A 20,089-nucleotide genomic window follows, 5' to 3' on the forward strand; every position below is an offset into this window, starting at 1 on the left:
TGTGGTCTATGTTTTGAATTGCCCTTGTAATATGTGGTATGTCGGCAGTACTAAAGGTAAACTTAATTTGAGAATACTTCAGCATATTTGAGCCATCAAAAACATTGATTCCAATTATCGTATGGCCTTACATTTTCAGTCCCATCATGACAGCAAAATGGAAGGTTTTTCCTTCTTTGGGATTCAAACAGTGCTCAAATCACCCAGAGGTGGTAATAGAGAGCTACTGCTGAGGCAATTGGAGACAAAGTCCATTTTGGACCTCGAGACCAAGAAACCTAGAGGTCATAATCTTGACGAAGAGTTGTATACTTTTTTAGGGACCTAACAGGCATGCAATTTTCTGTTTACCAATGCTCAACAATGGCTGGAGGCCAGGTGTTTTGGTATGTATCTTTTATGACCTCTTTAATATCCATTAAGATTTCATAAGGTTTTTTCCTACCTCAGAATATCAGCAGTGCTCTTCTTTTGTCTTACAGTTTTTTCATAGTTTTTATGATAGGTTTTTTACAGGTTGTGATTTAATGTGCTAGTGTTCGCTCGTTTTGCACATTATTTTTAACATGTATTCTTGTAGGGCTAATTCACACTTTTTTATTTTTGTATTTTTGATTATTATATTGTGTCACACTATGTAGGAGGGACTCTATATGTGCTTTTTCTTGGTCATATAACCTTGTCTCGCTTTTAATATCTTTATATAGGGGTTTGTAATATACATTTCTTGCATTCTGGCTTTTTATTATAGATTTTTTAACGGGTCTCTTTAAGCATGAATGTATTATCTTATTATGGCTGTAGTACTACTCAGGGGACAGGAGGTTGGCCTCAATAATTGAGTTTTTTTAGGGATATTGCACTTTTCTTGTGGATATATTTGTTGAATTTTCTCCGGTCGTCCATGGTGGCTTGTTTCCTAGGGCCTATTAGTCTGTTGCTTTACTTGAGGGAGTATGATAGATTTTAACCATTGAAACTTTATGTTATTTTAGATATTTAATGATTTTTCTAAATATATATTTTAAATAGACGTTTTGTTTCATACTACACACTCCTGGTCTATTGAGACTGACAACTATAGCCATCATGGACGCAGAGCACTGTGCACAGGATTATTGCTGTTGAGATTTTCAGGCTTATTTCACATTTTCTCATAACTCTTTTTCCCCGTCCCTTTCTTGGTACCTCTTACTTGTTACCCTTTCTTATCTTTCTTTTTATTTCCCCTGCTTTGTATTCATGCTGCTATGCACTTTGCACTTTATTGATTACTCTTGCACTATGCACGTTATTCTGTCCATATATACAGACATTTATGACTTGAATTTTCCAGTTTTTTTATTCCATATATGCATGATGAACTCTCTGAGTATATGTATACATTGTGAGACTACTGACCAAGAGATTTTTTGCATTTAGCAAACGTTTGGACCTAGCGCCTTTTTTAAATTCAACTCATGGGACTAATTGTTGAGACGGTATGACTTAGCCGAGCATGCCAACATTAACGGCATAGGTTTTCTTTAATGGCCAATCAAAAAGGGTTTTCATTTGACAGCGGCATTTGCTACCGGCTGTGGTTTTATCCACTGCATGTTCGTATTTTACACGCATTGTACACGTTTAGTTTTCCGTCTCTTTTTTTTAGTTCCCACTTTTATTGAATTTCGCGGCTGTGCAGGCTATTTGCCAGTTTGATATTGGTGATTGCTGACTGTTATTATACAGTGTTGTATTTTAGTTATTTGCTGGTACATTAAAGCACATGCTGCCATTTGCACATTCTAATATGGCCGCTGAGTGAATTATACATTGTATTAACGTGTGTCTAGGTCCTCTCTATGCACTGTTACCATAGAGTTGGAGCATTGCTTAAATGAGTCCTCCTTCTATGTTCTCCCTACTTACGTGATCAAGCGGTCGGAGGACCGCAAAACGCGTCGTTGTGCTCTTCAAGTCCTCCTCTCTGATGCACTTTGATTAAATAAAGGACATTTGGTGCTAACTGTTTTTGCCGTCTGAGCCCTTCATTTTGCTGACGACTGAATTCTCCTGATTCAGCTGCTTTGTGGAGTGCAATCCATTGGTTTTGCCCTGTGTCGGGCTGACCTTCGTTTGGAAATATATATATATATATATATATATATATATATATATATATATATATATAAATATTCAATGAAAAAACATTGTTAAAGGGACGTTATCACTGATGACATCACATGGCTGGCTCTCCCTTTTTTTCCTTTACTGACATATCTAAGCCACATAGTTGTCTTCAGTAACAGTCAGGAAGTAAAAATTGAAAAGGTACTATATTTGTAGACTTAGGGTCAAGTCATATCATATGAAACATATATATAGCGGAAGACACAGGCTATCAGCAGTACCACCACCTAAGAACTCTGGGGGGGTATGTGTAATTGTTATATCATAACATAGAAACATTTAACAAATTCACAAAGCAGCACACATACAAAGTATATGTAGTAACACTTAAGAAATGTAACCCATATATGTAACACACTAACATTTCATTTCAATACAATATGTTCTAAAATGGAATATACCAAAAGAAGATAAAGTGGCTTCCAACATAATTACCTCACAGACACTCCACAACTAAGAGCAAGACCAGACGTACAGACTACTCATCACATACTTTCCTGAAATAGTAAGTGCAGTTCATTTTACTCATATATTTATAAACTTTTTGTATTAGATGAAAAAAATATATTACTTTTTTGTTTTCTCACAGAAATGTGTACTACACTGGAGTGGCTAGAGGAGCATTTCCCACAAGACGAAATGTCAGAAGATAGTGCACCTAATGGTACACACTTTACTATATAAACCAATTAATAAATATTATAAAACCAATTAATAAATATTATTTTGTATACATTTAACATATGCATTTTTTTTTTTACAGACCATACAAAAATTACCACTACCACAGAAAAAGAAGCGGTGGATAACACTCTGGAACACATTAACCAAAAAATGGACCAACTTATGGCAAATTTTAAAGAACTTTGTGGAAGATCACCTAATACTACCAACAACATACCATTGTCCCCCCTGTACTTGTCCCCCCTCACCATATCCCATTCATTTAACCCCAAACCCTCTCCATGGACCAAAACGTTTTGATGACATTTCCATCCCTTCTTCACCTGATCCCAATTATGTTGAAAACCCTAAGGGGGTAATTCATAGAATTCAGCGCACAAGTGGCGCACGCGGCTGGCGCACAGTGTGCGCGTGCAAATCCCTGCGCCAGCCCCGTGCGCCAAAACCCATTTCCGCGCACAGCGTATTCATGGATTCCAGCCACCAAAACCAGCCGTGGCGCACAGTGGCGCAGCGACCTTGCAGCAGTGCCAGTTACGCCCCCAAGAACGCCTTCCGCGCAGGGAAAAGCCATCAAAATCCCCAATCCAGCGCAAAGGGCTGCGCTAACCCTGTACCAGCACGGCAAGCGGGCTACGTGTATCACTGGGGTGCGCGGAAAGTACCTCACGCGATTGGCCCCGTGCGAGCAGGGTACGAGTATTACAGGGGTGCGCCAGAAGTTCCACACGCGATTGGCCTGGGCGCGTGTATTTCAGGGGTGCGCGGGAAGTTCCACACGCGATTGGCCTGGGCGTGTGTATTTCAGGGGCTCGCGGGTGGTTTCACACGCGATCGGCCCTGGGGGAGCGTGTGCGTGTATTTCAGGGGTGCGTGAGAAGTTCCACACGCGATTGGCCTGGGCGCGTGTATTTCAGGGGTGCGCGGGAAGTTCCACATGCGATCGGCCTGGGCGCGTGTATTTCAGGGGTGCGCGGGAAGTTCCACACGCGATTGGCCTGGGCGCTTGTATTTCAGGGGCTCGCGGGTGGTTTCACACGCGATCGGCCCTGGGGGAGCGTGTGCGTGTATTTCAGGGGTGCGTGAGAAGTTCCACACGCGATTGGCCTGTGCGCGTGTATTTCAGGGGTGCGCGGGAAGTTCCACACGCGATTGGCCTGGGCGCGTGTATTTCAGGGGCTCGCGGGTGGTTTCACACGTGATCGGCCCTGGGGGAGCGTGTGCGTGTATTTCAGGGGTGCGTGAGAAGTTCCACACGTGATTGGCCTGTGCGCGTGTATTTCAGGGGTGCGCGGGAAGTTCCACACGCGGTTGGCCTGGGCGTGTGTATTTCAGGGGTGCGTGGGAAGTTCCACACGCGATTGGCCTGGGCACGTGTATTTCAGGGGTGCGCGGGAAGTTCTACACGCGATTGGCCTGTGCGCGTGTATTTCAGGGGTGCGCGGGAAGTTCCACACGCGATTGGCCTGGGCGCGTGTATTTCAGGGGTGCGTGTGAAGTTCCACACGCGATTGGCCTGGGCGCGTGTATTTCAGGGGTGCGCGGGAAGTTCCACACGCGATTGGCCTGGGCGGGTATTAGGGGTGCGCGCAAAGTTTTACACGCGATTGGGCTGCGTGCGGGTATTACAGGGGTGCGCACGAAGTTTTACACGCGAATCCAGCAGGGTACGTGTATTTCAGGGGTGCCGGGGAGTCCTACATGTGATTTGCCAGTGTGGGTCCTCCCAGGTGTTCCCTGTACACCCTCCACGGCCCCTGCAGGCAGCCCACACCACAGGGGACTACCCTGCATCCCTGGTCATGTCCCGCAGGCAGCCCACCCAACATGGGCATGCCCCCCAGCAAAGGCACATGTCTCCTTGCACCAATGATCACCAACTCATGTCCCCTTGCACCCCCACCCCCAGCATTGTGGGGCACCTGCCAGCAGGCCCCCACCCATGTCTCCCAGCACCCCCACCCCCCCAGTCACCAGGGGCAGCCTCCACCAGGCCCCCACCCATGTCTCCCAGCACCACCACCCCCCCAGTCACCAGGGGCAGCCTCCACCAGGCCCCCACCCATGTCTCCCACCACCCCCACCCCCCAGCCACCAGGGGCAGCCTCCACCAGGCCCCCACCCATGTCTCCCACCACCCCCACCCCCCAGCACTGTGGGGCACCTGCCAGAAGGCCCCCACTCATGTCCCACTCATGTCCCCTTGCACCCCCACCCCCCAGCACTGTGGGGCACCTGCCAGAAGGCCCCCACTCATGTCCCCCTGCCCCCAGGTCCTGACGATACACAATCATGGCAGTAATGGGCAGCATACCCAGCACAAACACCCAGCCAAGGATTGCATCCACCCACATAGCAAATGCAATTACATGATACAACCCCAATGGCAAGTATGTAAATGAACACATGTCCGTCACACACACATACACAATGGGTGCAAGTGAATGTCAAAACCCATATCATGACATGCATGAAACCAATGAGAAAATACCACAAAAGAAAGTTATAAAAACATGTATTTTCGAAGAAAATGAAGTAAACTAATCAAACATACAACAATGGGGATAACAAAATAAATTGTCCATGTCCGATAAGTAATGTAAAAATCCAAAAAACAAAGGAATCCAAAAACTAATGTTGTCCAAAGCAAAATCATGGTGAAAAAAAATAAGGAAAAACCATTGCCTCATGGTGAACACAAATATAAATAAAAAAAATGTATTTCAAAAAATCCAACTATACACAAGAATATTCCAGGGTCCATGAGCCCAACACTATAAATGAAACCTACTACTACCTAATAAAAAAACTATATACAGAAAAGTGGCCATTGTCCGAGCGGTCCAAAAAAATCTCAAAAAATAAAGGAAACCTAACACTAACTAACTAAAGAACTATATACAATGGCAGCGGGCAAGTCCTGCGGCTCACTCTGTGATGTTGCCGGCCAGGGCATCATCGAACTCCATGTCGATGTCCTGGAGGCGGGACTCTGTCCTGGCCCCGAGGTCTCGCAGGGATAACCCCATGTTCACCTCAAACTCCCTGCGAGCTTCCTCGAGGCACTCAGCCCGCCTCAACGCCCGACGCATGGAGAACTCCGCCCTGACCATGGTGAGCCGCTCCTCTTCCGCCCGCTGCCGCTCCGCACCTATCCGCTGGACCAACTGCTCCCACACGGAAGACACTACCATCCCAGGGTTCTCCTGCCCTCTGGCCGATGCCTGCCCCTCTGATTTTGATGGCCCCGAGCCATGATGCCTCCCACGTCGAGTCTGCTGCTGCCTCCGACGCCACTGCCTCTGCCAGCACGACGGCATCCAGGATGATGGAAACCACCGACACCGTTGTGCACGTGCCCTGCCCGATGATGCCGTCACATCCTCCATCTGCTGGGGTCCAGTTGCTGTGTTGTCCACCCCTGCTGGACCTCTTACTCCCGACTGTGGCAGGGATGGGATCCCCACCGAGCTGGCTGCATTGGTCAGGGGAGGTCCACAGGGGGCCCTGGTGGCATCTGGGCCGGAAGACGGCAAGGAGAAAGACTGGCGTATAGTCTCCACAGAGGAGGAGAGGGCTGCCAGATTGGCCGACACATGCAGGAAACCCCCGAACATGGCCGATCCCAATTGGGCCACGTCGGCACGGTGCTCTTCGTGATGACGTGCGTGCTCCTCCTGGGAAGCACGCACGGCATCACGAATCACAGCCGTGCGCATCACGACCCCAATCAGGACCTTCTCAACACGGCCAGGGGTCCCCTCGTCCGCAGGTGGAGGGGAGTCAGATGACATGGACATCCCCTCTACCTGCGGACGGGCCTGGGACGGGGCATCCCTGCTGGTGCAAGGTGGTGCACCCACAGGTTCAGGGACAGCGACATGCACAGGCCCCTCCACGGTGACCTGTGCTGCCTCCTGCCCCTGGACTGCACCACTTTCACCAGCAGGGATGCCCCCACCAGGCCCCATGTGCGCCTCAGTGGCGGCCTCCTCCTCCTCTGTGGAAACCACCAACCTGGATGGCTCCTCGCCGTCTACCGCCGTAGCAGGCCCCTGTGGGGGCTCACCCACCCCTTCCGCTGCAGCCGTGGGGGCATCCCCGCCGCCTTGCTCCACAGTGCCGTCTCCGCCCTCTCCTTCACTAGCCGCTGCATAGAGGGAGACATAGAACACAAGCATCAGGGTACTGTACAATGGTCCCCTAGTCAGGAAGCAATAGCAGATGAGTGCCACTGTCAAAGTACACTTCCATCATGTCACACCACAACACATGTGTCAGTCCAGGCAAAACACACACAGTGACAGTCATGGTGCGTGCCATGGACATTTAAATGCATATCCAATGGACTCTCGAATCATACAATGTAATGGGACTCACATGCATCATGGGTCATGCCTATCACATGCACACACTTCACCTCAGTCACATCCATCTGGCCCCGTACACCCCAATCACAGTGCATACAAGGATGACTAGGCTGCATCAGTGAATCTATACATTGTCACAGACATGTGTCATGCATCCATGGCACTCACAAGTCACAGACACGCAGGTCAGGCACACAGACATGGATACCACATATGTATCTGGCATCAGCACCCATCCCTCGCCCCCACCCATGTCCAGGAACAGAGACTGCCATGCTCTCATGTGTGCAATCTGCACAGGGCTCCCCATGTCGCATTCAAACACATGCAACAACCGTGCGGTTCACACATTACAGGTCGCACATGCATTCCCATGATGTCCCTGCACACATACATGCGTACATGGCCTATGTCAAACATGCAGGCAAGTATCAGACAATCAGCACACTGCAACATGCCCTGTCTCACACAGGAATGCTTGGCCACTTACCGCTCAACTCCAGACGGGTCTCCCTCTCAAGGACCTGGGCGTGGAGCGCTGGGTGTGCGCGTTCCAGGACCCTCAACTGGATGGAACTCATGCGGCCCAGGCCCCCCTCCACGAGGCGCCGGGCCTTCATGAGGGTCCTGGACCTCAAGTCCTCCCAGCGCTTCTTGACCTTCTGGATGGTGCGGGTTGCCACCCCCTCCGCGTTGATGGCAAACACACAGTCGGCCCAGATCCTCTCCCGTCCTTCCCTGTTGGCGCGGGACGATCTGAAGAGGGCATCATACTGCCCCAGGACTTGCTCCACCAGGACACCAACTTCGGTGGCAGTGAAGCTGGTGCTCCTCTGCCCCTCTGGCCGGGGGTTGCCACTGGGGTCAGATGTGGATGTGCCCGACATGGCAACCCCAGGGGCAGGAGTGGGTGGGCAACTGGGTCCTGGGGCTGGGCTGTGGAGCGATGTTATTCGAGTCGGGAGTCTTCTGTACCAGCAGGGGTGGACACAGCAACTGGACCCCTGCAGATGGCTGATGTGCAGGTACCAAATGGCAGGGCACGGTGGCAGCAGGCAGGCAGGCAGGCAGGCAGGCAGCAGCAGATGGCACGTGGGAGGCTGCTCGGGGCACTGGGGGGCAGTGATTCGGCCTTCTGGGCAGGAGCGTGGTCTCCCGTGTGTTTTCGCGTGGCCAGCTTGATACGGAGTGATTTGGCACGTGAAAAATCTGCACATCAGCGTGTAATTCGAGGAAAGGCCCTTAGCGCGTAAGCGCGTCTGCACGCATACGCATTGTCATTGGACAGAAGGCCCCTCGAGCGCAAGCGCCCCTGTGAGCGCAAGCGCCCCTGTGACGTGACGCGTACAGACGTGCATGGGCATTACAGCGCGCTTGAAAAACTGCACGTCCGCGTGTAATACGAGGAAAGGGCCCATGCGTAAGCGCGCGTGAAAAACTGCACGTCCGCGTGTAATACGAGGAAAGGGCCCATGAGTAAGCGCGCGTGAAAAACTTCACGCGAACCCCTGTAATACACGTAGCCCGCTCCCCCAGGCCCGATCGCGTGGAAAACTTCACGCGAACCCCTGAAATACACATAGCCCGCTCCCCCAGGCCCGATCGCGTGGAAAACTTCACGCGAACCCCTGAAATACACATAGCCCGCTCCCCCAGGCCCGTTCGCGTGAATAACTTCACGCGAACCCCTGTGATACACGTAGCCCGCTCCCCCAGGCCCGATCGCGTGGAAAACTTCACGCGAACCCCTGAAATACACGTAGCCCGCTCCACCAGGCCCGATCGCGTGAATAACTTCACGCGAACCTCTGTAATACACGTAGCCCGCTCCCCCAGGCCCGATCGCGTGGAAAACTTCACGCGAACCCCTGAAATACACGTAGCCCGCTCCCCCAGGCCCGATCGCGTGAATGACTTCACGCGAACCCTTGTAATACACGTAGCCCGCTCCCCCAGGCCCGATCGCGTGAATAACTTCACGTGAACCCCTGTAATACACGTAGCCCGCTCCCCCAGGCCCGATCGCGTGAATAACTTCACGCGAACCCCTCTAATACACGTAGCCCGCTCCCCCAGGCCCGATCGCGTGAATAACTTCACGCGAACCCCTGTAATACACGTAGCCCGCTCCCCCAGGCCCGATCGCGTGACAGACTTCACGCGAACCCCTGATATACACGTACCACGCTCAATCGCGTGTGTAACTTCCCGTGCACCACCGAATTACACGTACCCCGCTCAATCGCGTGTGTAACTTCCCGCGCGCCACTTTTTTGATGCGCTGGGACTCTACCGCCTGCCTTCGTGTGGCGGACGTGTTTCAGCTTGTGCGTGTCTTTGGCTGTGCGTGGCTTTGCCCTATTCGATTCCATGAATACGTGTGGTTTGGGTGCGTGTGGGCGTTCCGTCTGCTTCCCTGCAGTACATCCCCAGTTACGCCCTTATTTTCGCGCGTTGTTCCCCATTCCGCGCGTTACACCCCGTGTCCCGCCCACTTTCTGGTGTATGCGCTGAGGTTGTGCGCTTTCACTGTGCGCGTTGCGCACGCCTTTCGGGATGTTGCAGTGACTTGTGCGCCATGCACGGGTTTGGCGCACATCCCGCGGTGAACACATGCAGGGACTTCCATGAATCGCACACGTGCGCGTGCGCCTGTTTTTTTCCGCTTGCGCCTGCTTGCGCCTGCTTGCGCATGCTTGCGCGAGGATTTTCGGCGCACGTTTGTTCCATGAATCGGCCCCTAAATCTCCTATTTTTGTATCTGTTTCTGTCCCACCTTCTCAGTCATAAATTGTTTATATATTTCAAATAAAGTTACTTTTTTATATTGTGTTGTAATTACTTTCAGTTCTTTGTGTTAAAACCAATTTAGGTGTCCACGGACAGCGCGGTTGTTCGGAAATGTTCATAAATAAACGAAAATGTAAGTGTCCTGAGGACACTATATCTGTCCGTAATGTTCTCATGCAAGTTGAAACTGTTCTAAGAACACTCGTACTGTCCTGAAATGTTCGTAAATAAATGAAAATGGAGGTGTGCTGGGGACGCTATGTCTGTCCGTATTGTTCGCAAGTAAGTTAAACTTAAACTGTGAACAAACGGCTGTCCTTAACTGTTCGTTTTACGTGTGACGCACTTTTAATTAGTTCAGGACCTGAACACTGTCCGTAGAACATCCACACGCATGCGCAAAACAATGTCCGTACATTGGGTGTCCTGCAGACGGCCGCTTCCTTAGCGAACATTCTCACGAAGCAATCATGTGACCGCGCCCACGCTGATCGCGTGTTCTGAATGCGGACACTGTTCGTATCCCCGAACAGTTTAAAAGTACATTTCCAAGTAATCCACAATATTTCTCATTAAAAACTCACCATACCACAAATCCCACATACTAATCCTAAGTTTCCACATAGTTTTTGTGACTTTTTGAACCTTTTTTGGTGTTCGATCTGTCTTGCGGACGGCGCGCATGTCCGCGAACCGCGTACAAGCACCCCTATAAAAGACCATGCCCTAGAGCTCATTCTCATTGTGTTTCTGGCTATTCCACAGAGCACACTGCATTTTGCTGCATTCTTCCATCTCCAAGACGATGACATCCCTGGCTCCACTATTGCCACCTGGTGCTACATCTGCCTCAGCACCACCTCCACCCCCTCCACCACCACCATCTCCCCAAGGGCCTGAAGAGGGGAACAGGAGTGATGATACAGAGGAGGAAGAAGAGGATGACGAGAATGAGGTAGAGGAAATCCCTACTATCCGCCTTCGGCGTGATTCTTGGGTATGGCGTTTGTTTACCGTTCATGGGAATGTTCCTAAGGCTTGTGCGAACCGTGTCACCTGCAATGAGTGCAAAATGGTACTCAGTCACGGGAGGCACGGTGCGTACAGCTTTGGGACCACGACCATGAAGCGACACCTGAACTCATTCCACACTGGGGCCATTCGCCAGGTTGTACCTTGCGAAGAGCGTAGTAGGTTGATTGCCTCTACTTCATCCTCCGTTTCTGATCCTGTCAACACAAGGAACACCTCTGTGGGACAGCGTCTTCCTCAAGCTGCCTCACAGGGCATACAGAATTCTGATGACCCTTACCTTTCGAGGGTCACAGTTGTATGTATGTACTGTGACACAGTACTCTGCAGGGGGGAGCGACTTCGGAGTGCTTTTGAGACTATCGTCTCAAAACACGAGAAGACCTGCTCACTACCCAAATAAAACCCACTCTACATCTTCCTCTCTCAGCTCGCCCTTTCTTATCTCTGTGGTTGGTGTCCCCCCCTTTCACCTCCTTTCCCCTCCTCTCCTAGTGTGTTGTGTGTAAAAAAAAAATACAAAATAACAAAAATCAAAAAGAAAAATAAGGCTCTTTTCAGAGCCGCCTTTCACAGTTAAAAAATAGAAGTGAAGATAAATAAAGCAGGGCCCTTTGTATATCTTAAAAGTCAGTGGACAGTTCGCGAACATAAAAAAAATCGGGGTGCTACCCTATTGTAACCATTGCATTTTTCTTTGGGAGCAAGTGGTGGCTCTGAAAAGAGCCTTTGGGAGGTGTTTGTATGTCAAAAATTATAAACACTTAACACCTACTTCAAAATGGATGCTGTATTTCTAAAAAAGGTCGCAATGCATTTTGTACATTTCTCAGAAAAATCTGATTGCCAGCATAAGTAAGATGGACTCCATCTCTGCGAAAAATGTATGTACTACGAAACCTAATATTTTCATTGTGAGCAGAGGACATGCCAAAATCTCTTAGGAAGGCAGAAACAGCCTTATTGACATTACGCCTTGCTTTCTCCATTTGTGGACCACATGAGAAAGAACGAAGCCACTTTTGTCTCTGCGCAATCCGTGAAAAAATTACTTTGGAGTTTGGAAACATGTCATGATCTTCTGAAGTCCTTCTTTCATTGCAAATTGCAAAGAAATTCCAGACACATGTCCTAAACTGTTCCCTCCACAATGAATTACAATTATGTCTGGATGATCCTCTGTCTTCAAAGTTGCACAGAGAGGTAGCAAGTCCAACCACTTCATTCCACACACTCCATGCCAGTGCACTTCCACATGTGGGAATCCAAGATCTATAGATACTCCACAGCTTTCTGCATGCACCTTCAACCAATGTATCCACGAGTCTCCCAAAATCCACACAATCTGTTTTTTGAAACACTCAGCCATATCTGAACTTCTCTCAGCAAAAAGAATATCTGAGAAAACCTCTCCTAGCACAACACACTCACTAAACTTTACTGACCAATCCCTTGCTACATTCAATATCATTTGCATGCCTCCCCATCCCAAATTCCCCGGATGTAATACGCGGTATCCTAGAACTACTGCCATGTCCGCGAACATATCGTAACATGGACAGCCCTTCTACCATTTCCACTTCACTCTCTGTACCATTCCCTCATTGGATGTAGCTAAGAAATCACATAACCTTCCACCAATCAAATCCAAGACCGCTACATGTAACTGCATCATCATAGATCAGCACTGCAAATGTACAGTGAATCTCTCGGAGTACAAGTCTCATACCATTGGCAAGCACGATCTACGAGAAATACTATACAAGTCTCCAAGTTTCTACTTGCAGCTTCGTCCATATCCATATGCATGAACACAAACTACATGTATGCATATTTTCTATACAGTACATGAACACATTTTCTAACCGACTTTTACCTTGTATAATCTGTAAAATGAATCTACGATCATTTTTTTCATTGTCCTAAAATGAACTGTGACTTACAAACCTTTATACCGTTTAATTTCTTCATACACACACACACATGCAAATAATGTTAAACAAACATTTTTTAAATAAAATATATAGACTACATATAATCAAACAAAAGTACATGCACAGTCTATGATAAAATCTCAAATAATAATATTTGTACAAACACATAATTGGTTTTAATTTTTTCAATTTATATAATTACTTACATTTATATAGGACAAGCAGGCTATGACATTGACTCACTATTACGTGGAAAAGCAGGCTATGACATTAGTTTAGTTTAGTTTAGTTTATTATTTGTAGGGCGCGCCAGGCCCTGGAGCATCAGGGCGCACAAGACAAGAATATGCTCAGCTTTGTTACAGGTACAATTACATAAACATAATACATTCTGCCATAAATAAAATATATACAGGTACATGTGCATGGTCATAATGCAGTATACAATAAGCAAGAATGAGCAGGGCTGGAGCAAGGTCGAGAAAGGAGGTGATCAAAGTACAGGAATATTCACAAAGTGGAGGTGATATACAGTGGAATAGGTGCAGTAATATACAATGGAGTAAAATACAGAAAGTCGTATCAGAACTGGGGCATGCAGGTGGAAAGCTAGTAGGGACAGTCAGGTCAAGCAGGTCGGATTAGTTAGATGTCATTAGCTCTCAGCCACTTGGTCAAATTCTGCCTAAATTTCGCAAAGGGCTGGGGTTCTCTTATGTCATGTGGTAGGGAGTTCCAAAGCTGTGCTGCTTTGACTGCGAAGCTATGTCCTCCAATAGTGGCACGTTTAAAGCGAGGGACATAGAGGCAATTTGCATTGACCATTCTTGTTGGTCTAAGTGAAGTTCTTAAGTGTAGCCTGTCCATGAGGTAGGGTGGTGCCATGTTATTGAGGCACTTGTGAGTAAGGGAGGCAATTTTAAGTTGGATTTTGTCCTGACTGGATAGCCATTTATATTCTCTTCTTATAGAGGAGATATGCTCTTTCCTGTTGATCTTAAGCGCGGCTCTCAAGGCATTATTCTGTAGGACCTGGATTTTTTGGATAGTCTGTTTGTTGGCCCCAATGTAAAGACCATTACAGTAGTCCAGTTTGGACAGAATAAGGGCTCTGGCAAGCGTGATGCAACTGTCTATAGAGAGGAATTGCTTGCTGGCTCTAATGAGTTTGCAAGTATATGCTGTGGAAGAGGCTAGGGATTTGACTTGTTTGCCAAAGTTTAAGGTGGCGTCAAGGTAAAAGCCTAGGGTCTTGACTTCCTTTGCTACTTTGATATTGTTCCCATCGACAATGAAGCTGGCATAGTCAGTGTTGAGTTTAGTTATGTATGTCGGGGTGCCTAGGATTATGAGCTCAGTTTTTTCGTCATTCAGGCATCAGCCGTGTGTGGCCATCCATGCCTGAACGATGCTGTAAATTTTATTCACTAAAGCCAGATCCACGACGTAATCTCCTGAAAGCGGAAGGAGGATCTGGGTATCGTCTGCATAGTTGGTGTAGGCGATACCCAGATGATCCATTTCGTCAAAGAGCGGCTTTGTGAAAATGTTATAGAGGGTAGGTGATACACAAGATCCCTGGGGTACACCGCACGTTATAGGGATCGGGTCAGCTTGGCTGATGGAGAGAAGACTCTCATGGTACGGTTATTCATGAAGGATTTGATCCATAATATGGCCTCTTTAGAGAAGTGAGCATCAGAGACTAGGTGGCTGCATAAGACTGTATGGTCGACTAAATCGAACACTGCTGAGAGGTCTAGCAAGAGGAGTAAGGCTGCTTGGCCATTGTCCCTACATTGATCTATTTGGGCCTTGAGATCGATAAGGGCAGTCTCTGTACCATGCTGGGGACGGAATCCAGATTGGCGGGTTCCGAGCAGGTGGTTGGATTCAAGGAAATTTTGTATTTGCATGTATGCCACTTTGTCTAAAATTTTTAGAAGAAAGGGCACAGTCGTGATAGGCCTAAAATTGGTAGGAATGGCAGGGTCGATGGTTTGCTTTGCATTGACTCACTATTACGTGGAAAAGCTTAGTTACAGGAATAGTGGTATACAGTGGTACATTATGAATTTCACAAGCAATAGTAAAGATATTTTCTTTCCTTCAGTTAGTCACAAGATAATTTTAATGGTTTTGAGGAAGGCGCTGAGCATTTCAATTTAAAAAATCTATGTCTAAGTTAAAAACAGTGCTATATACAAACCAAATTACTAATTTCTTTCTTTTACAATTGCAGTGAAGACCATTCTCCAGAAAAGAAGCAGCCGAATTTGAAGTACAAAGAACAACTAAGAAGTAAACTGCTCATTTTAGAAAAAAAGTAAGTAAAATGTTACCATAATATTTGAATTATTACTCAAACACACTGTAAGTTTAATTCATGCTATTTCTGTGCCTAAAAATAGAGATTCTGCACCATTCTGACCAAAAATCCCCCGCCCCGTCTTAAACAGTGATTTACTGGCAGAATGGCCCACAACTTCCTATTTTTCGACACACAAATTACCCAACTCAGCCGCTAGAATTTAGATGTGTAGAACAAACAACTGTTTTAATTGTATAGCTTTAGATATACTATTTATACTTCTCCAAAGCACTGGCTTACTTTTTTCTGTCATCTGAACCCCAGTTTAGTAACACATTAATTCAAGAATACCCATCCCTAGTAGTTGTACTTCCCAAAGCACAATCACACACCATTACATACATCTTTATCATCTTACTGAAACACTCATGCACACAACACACATGCATTCCAGAACACCCCAACCCATACCTTCTGTATTTTTTTCAACAGACCCTAAAGAATGCCTACCAAAAAGCAACTCCATAGAAAGGAACGCAGAAGTAGAGCAAATGAAAAGAAAACTTTCCAACATAAACATCCATCTATAGCAGAATTTGTAAAAAAAAAGTTGAAACACAACAGCTAATACAGTCATGCAGTGAAACAGAAGACGTTTCTAGAACAATAACTTTGCCTCCTCTATCAAAAAGTAAAACAAACCAAAAACCAATTAACAGAAAATCAACTATCACTACAAATAAAACTTCTTCTATAAATATTGATGTAGTACAAAGTAAGCATACCAAGAAAAGTATTTTAGACAAAATGTTCCATCACAAAGTCCTTCAAAATCTTATGGAAACAGGAGAGAAACCAGGTTCAACACTTCAAACCTATTGTAGAAAAGTAATCTTAGAAGCGTTGATAGACAGTGCAATTCTTCTCAAAAGAAAGTTATTGATTTTAGTGTTAAACAGAATAAAACCACTAACAAAACTAATAACTAAATTACAAAAAAGACTTCTCAATAAATGAAATATCAACAGAAATAACTTCTTAAATATCTGTGGAGGTGATTGGAGTCAAACTACAAGCACAAAACCATACTTTAATGAAGAAGCGTACAAACAAAAGCAAACCAATACAATTGCCATACATAGCAGTGGTCGAGGTTATGAAAAAGTTAATAATACCATAATGGAACAAGAAGTACTCCTTACAAAAATATGCCCTGAAAACGTAGATTTACCCCTCCTTCAACTGAATCAGAACATCTAGTGTACAAATGGCCATGCACGTCAATGTGTAACATTCCAAAAAAATGTTCAAGTCTTTACGCCAATTCCTTAATCAATATGTGAAAAGCAAAGACAAAATCAAAATTAAACTACTGCAAAATATGGATGCTTGTCCAGTACGCAGGTACAGAGGACTACAAGGACATTTATTGGCCTGCATTACAGGACCTACTTGCAAAACAACCTTCCATGATATCAAAAGGATATCAACACATCATGCAAGTATAAGAAATCTAGTTTATAAACTGTACTATGCTAAAAGTCCTGCTTTAGCACTAGCCAATTTAAATAACATTCTTCTACATGGTACAGCAAAAGACCTACTAAAAGAAATCGACTATACCCAGACAAAATATTTTGGAAGTGAAACCCACTTACAAGATGAATTAGCTGTAAACCAACTTGGTAACAATTCTGCACATGGCAACCTTTCACTACACACATACAAAAAAGAAATACTAAAATTTGAAAGTACTTCAGCTGAAGTACCAAACCACGTGTGTGTATGTTGCTGCAGAACCTTTTATAAAAGTAACACAAAAATGTAGACCTATCATACAAAATAGAAGACAATGAAGAATCTAAATGGTTTGAATTAGCTCTCTACCTTATAACAGAAAACAAATACGAAATAACTGACCCCATAATACTTTGCAGTTACTGCACTACAAAACTTGACAACAACCAAACTCCTTCACGTGCTATCACAAATAACTTGGAATTATATCCACTACCAAAACCCCTTCAACAACTTAATTTATATGAGCGCATCATAATTCAAACAGTGCACCCATTTCAAGCAATAATACGCCTTCAACCAAAAACTGCAAAATTACCTCCCTCTGAATTAGTGAAAGGTATTTGTGGAAAAGTACTGTATTTACCACTAGAGCTAAAAGAAAATGTGCACACTCTAGGAGTGCAACGTCCAATGCAACAATCTTAGAGAAGCCCTGCAATATCTTAAAGAGAATAATGAATATTATAAAGAAATTAATATTGAAGAAAACTTGAAAGATACAACTGAAATAATTCAAGAGACACAAGAAGCTGGTCAATTTGAGCTCCTTGATCCTGCTACAATATCAAACACTTTAGACCATTACACAATTCATCCATTGCACTCTAATGACACCATAGAAGATGCACTGGAAACGTACCAAATGCGTCAAACAAAAGGATCACCAATCAGCATATGGGAAAAAAGTATAGAAGCACGCGCTTTTCCTCTACTCTTTCCGACTGGCAAAGGAGGACGATACGATGATAGACCTATTCAAATATCAGCATCAGAATATCGCTCATTACGAATGTATTCTGAAGATCCCAGATTTCGACAAAATGTGGAATACATATTCCACCTACTCTTTGAAAGTGAACTAGCAACTTTATGTTACGGAGTTGCACACATATTAAAATCAGGATCACACTTTATATGACAGCTACACAATTATTACAAAAAGTTCAACAAAAAGATGAGGTTTTACAAGCAAATCTTACAAATCTATTAGCAAATATGTGTGGTACTAAAGAGTACTGGTTTCGACGTCATGGAGATGTACGTTGTATGATCAGAAACCTTGGCCCACCCACTTGGTTTGTTACATTAAGTTGTGTAGAATATGCATGGGAAGATTTACATGCTTTCCTATGCATATCAAACGAAAACAAAACAAACATAGATATACTAACACCTGCAGAACTTTGTTCTCAGGATCCTGTTAATTTTTCAAGATATTTTCACCATCGCTTCATTGCTATGCTACATTTTATTTGTAATAAAACTGTTCCTCCCCTTGGAGAAGTGCAACACTTCTTTTGGAGAAAAGAATACCAAGCCAGAGGAGCACCACATGTCCACATGCTTTTATGGATTAAAGATGCTCCTAAATTTGGTCAAGACAGTGATACCACTGTTTTACAGTTTATTGAAAAATATGTCACTTGTGAAATTCCATCACAATCCACAAATAGTGATCTTCATGCAAAAATTTTACAATTCCAAAGGCACAAATGTGGCAAATATTGTCGTCGCAAATACAAAAACAAAGGGAAATACTACACCAAATGCCGATTTGGTTTCCCTAGATCATTTACAAATACAGGTCAAGTGAACAACCTCATGTCTTCAGTTAGACATAGTGTTAAAGGTAAGTCACCTAAAAATACATATTGCATAAAAAAAAAGAAGAAGAAAAATATATCAATGATTACAATGCAATCATTGCCCACTTACGGAATGCAAACATAGATGTGCAGTACATTGCAGACAATTCTACTGCAGTTGCACGATATGTCACAGCATACTTAACCAAATCAGAAAAGACAGAGCTCCAAGACCTCTGGATTGACCTGTCATCAGATAAAACAGTGTCTCAGAAATTATACAGCTTGGGCATAAAAATGCTGTCCCATAGAGAATGTGGATCCTATGAAGCAGCTGATCGATTAACTGGTACTGCATTGTATGGTAAATCTGCAAATATAGTATGGCTAAGTCTTGGTCCAGCTAAATCTAGAAAAAGAGTTCTAAAATCATACCAAGATATAGAAACAATAGCCAAACATGATCCCAACAGCCAAATGAAAGCAGTATAACTGATGTAAACTTTGCACAGTACAAAACAATGTTGCACAATGAACAGCAACACAAAAAACAACTCCAGGCCCAACTAGATAAGGACATTCCTGACAGTAGTCAACCTTCTGTCACAGGAAGCCAAGATCCACTGGGAGACCCACTAATAACAAATGAGGCAGAATTAGCTATGATAGAAGTAGAAAACACCATGTGTCAGTATGAAGATAAAGAAGACTTAACTATACTACAATCAAAGCTAAACAATGAGCAACGTACCATTTTTCAAGAAGTAACAAAAGAAATTGCACATGGTGTACAACATGAAAACAAAGAATGCACCTGTCAAAATTACAAACCTATACTATTGTATGTCAGTGGTGAAGCTGGTTCTGGCAAAACATTCCTAATCAAAATCATCAGTAAGTTCCTTCAACAATTGACAAACAACAAACTGTCAGCTGTTGTCACTGCCCCCACAGGTTTAGCTGCCTACAACATAGTTGGTGTCACTTTACACCGATTACTACTCCTGCCAGTAGAACACCAAAACAAATTAGATTATTACAAACTTTCTGCAGAAGCTGCAATAGAACTATGCAGAGTATTGAAACAAATGAAAATGCTACTAATAGATGAAGTGAGCATGGTGTCCAACCTAATGTTGGCTTTGATTCACCTCAGATTACAAGAAGTACTCAAAACAAACTATGAAGAGCTCTTTGCAGGAAAACACATTATTGTTTTCAGAGATCTTCTTCAATTAACACCAGTAAAAGGTGAGTCTATTTTTAAAACATTAGGACACAAACTCTGCCGTAAAACTGTTGGCAGCATAGGAAATGGCAACCTTTGGTAACATTTCCAATACAGAGAATTAACAGAAAACATGTGCCAATCTGCAGCTCTCACTTATGCCAACATCTTAAAAAGTATCA

This window comes from Ambystoma mexicanum, chromosome 3p (assembly GCF_040938575.1).
Source record: "Ambystoma mexicanum isolate Mex_15411 chromosome 3p, UKY_AmexF1_1, whole genome shotgun sequence".
Taxonomy (NCBI): domain Eukaryota; kingdom Metazoa; phylum Chordata; class Amphibia; order Caudata; family Ambystomatidae; genus Ambystoma; species Ambystoma mexicanum.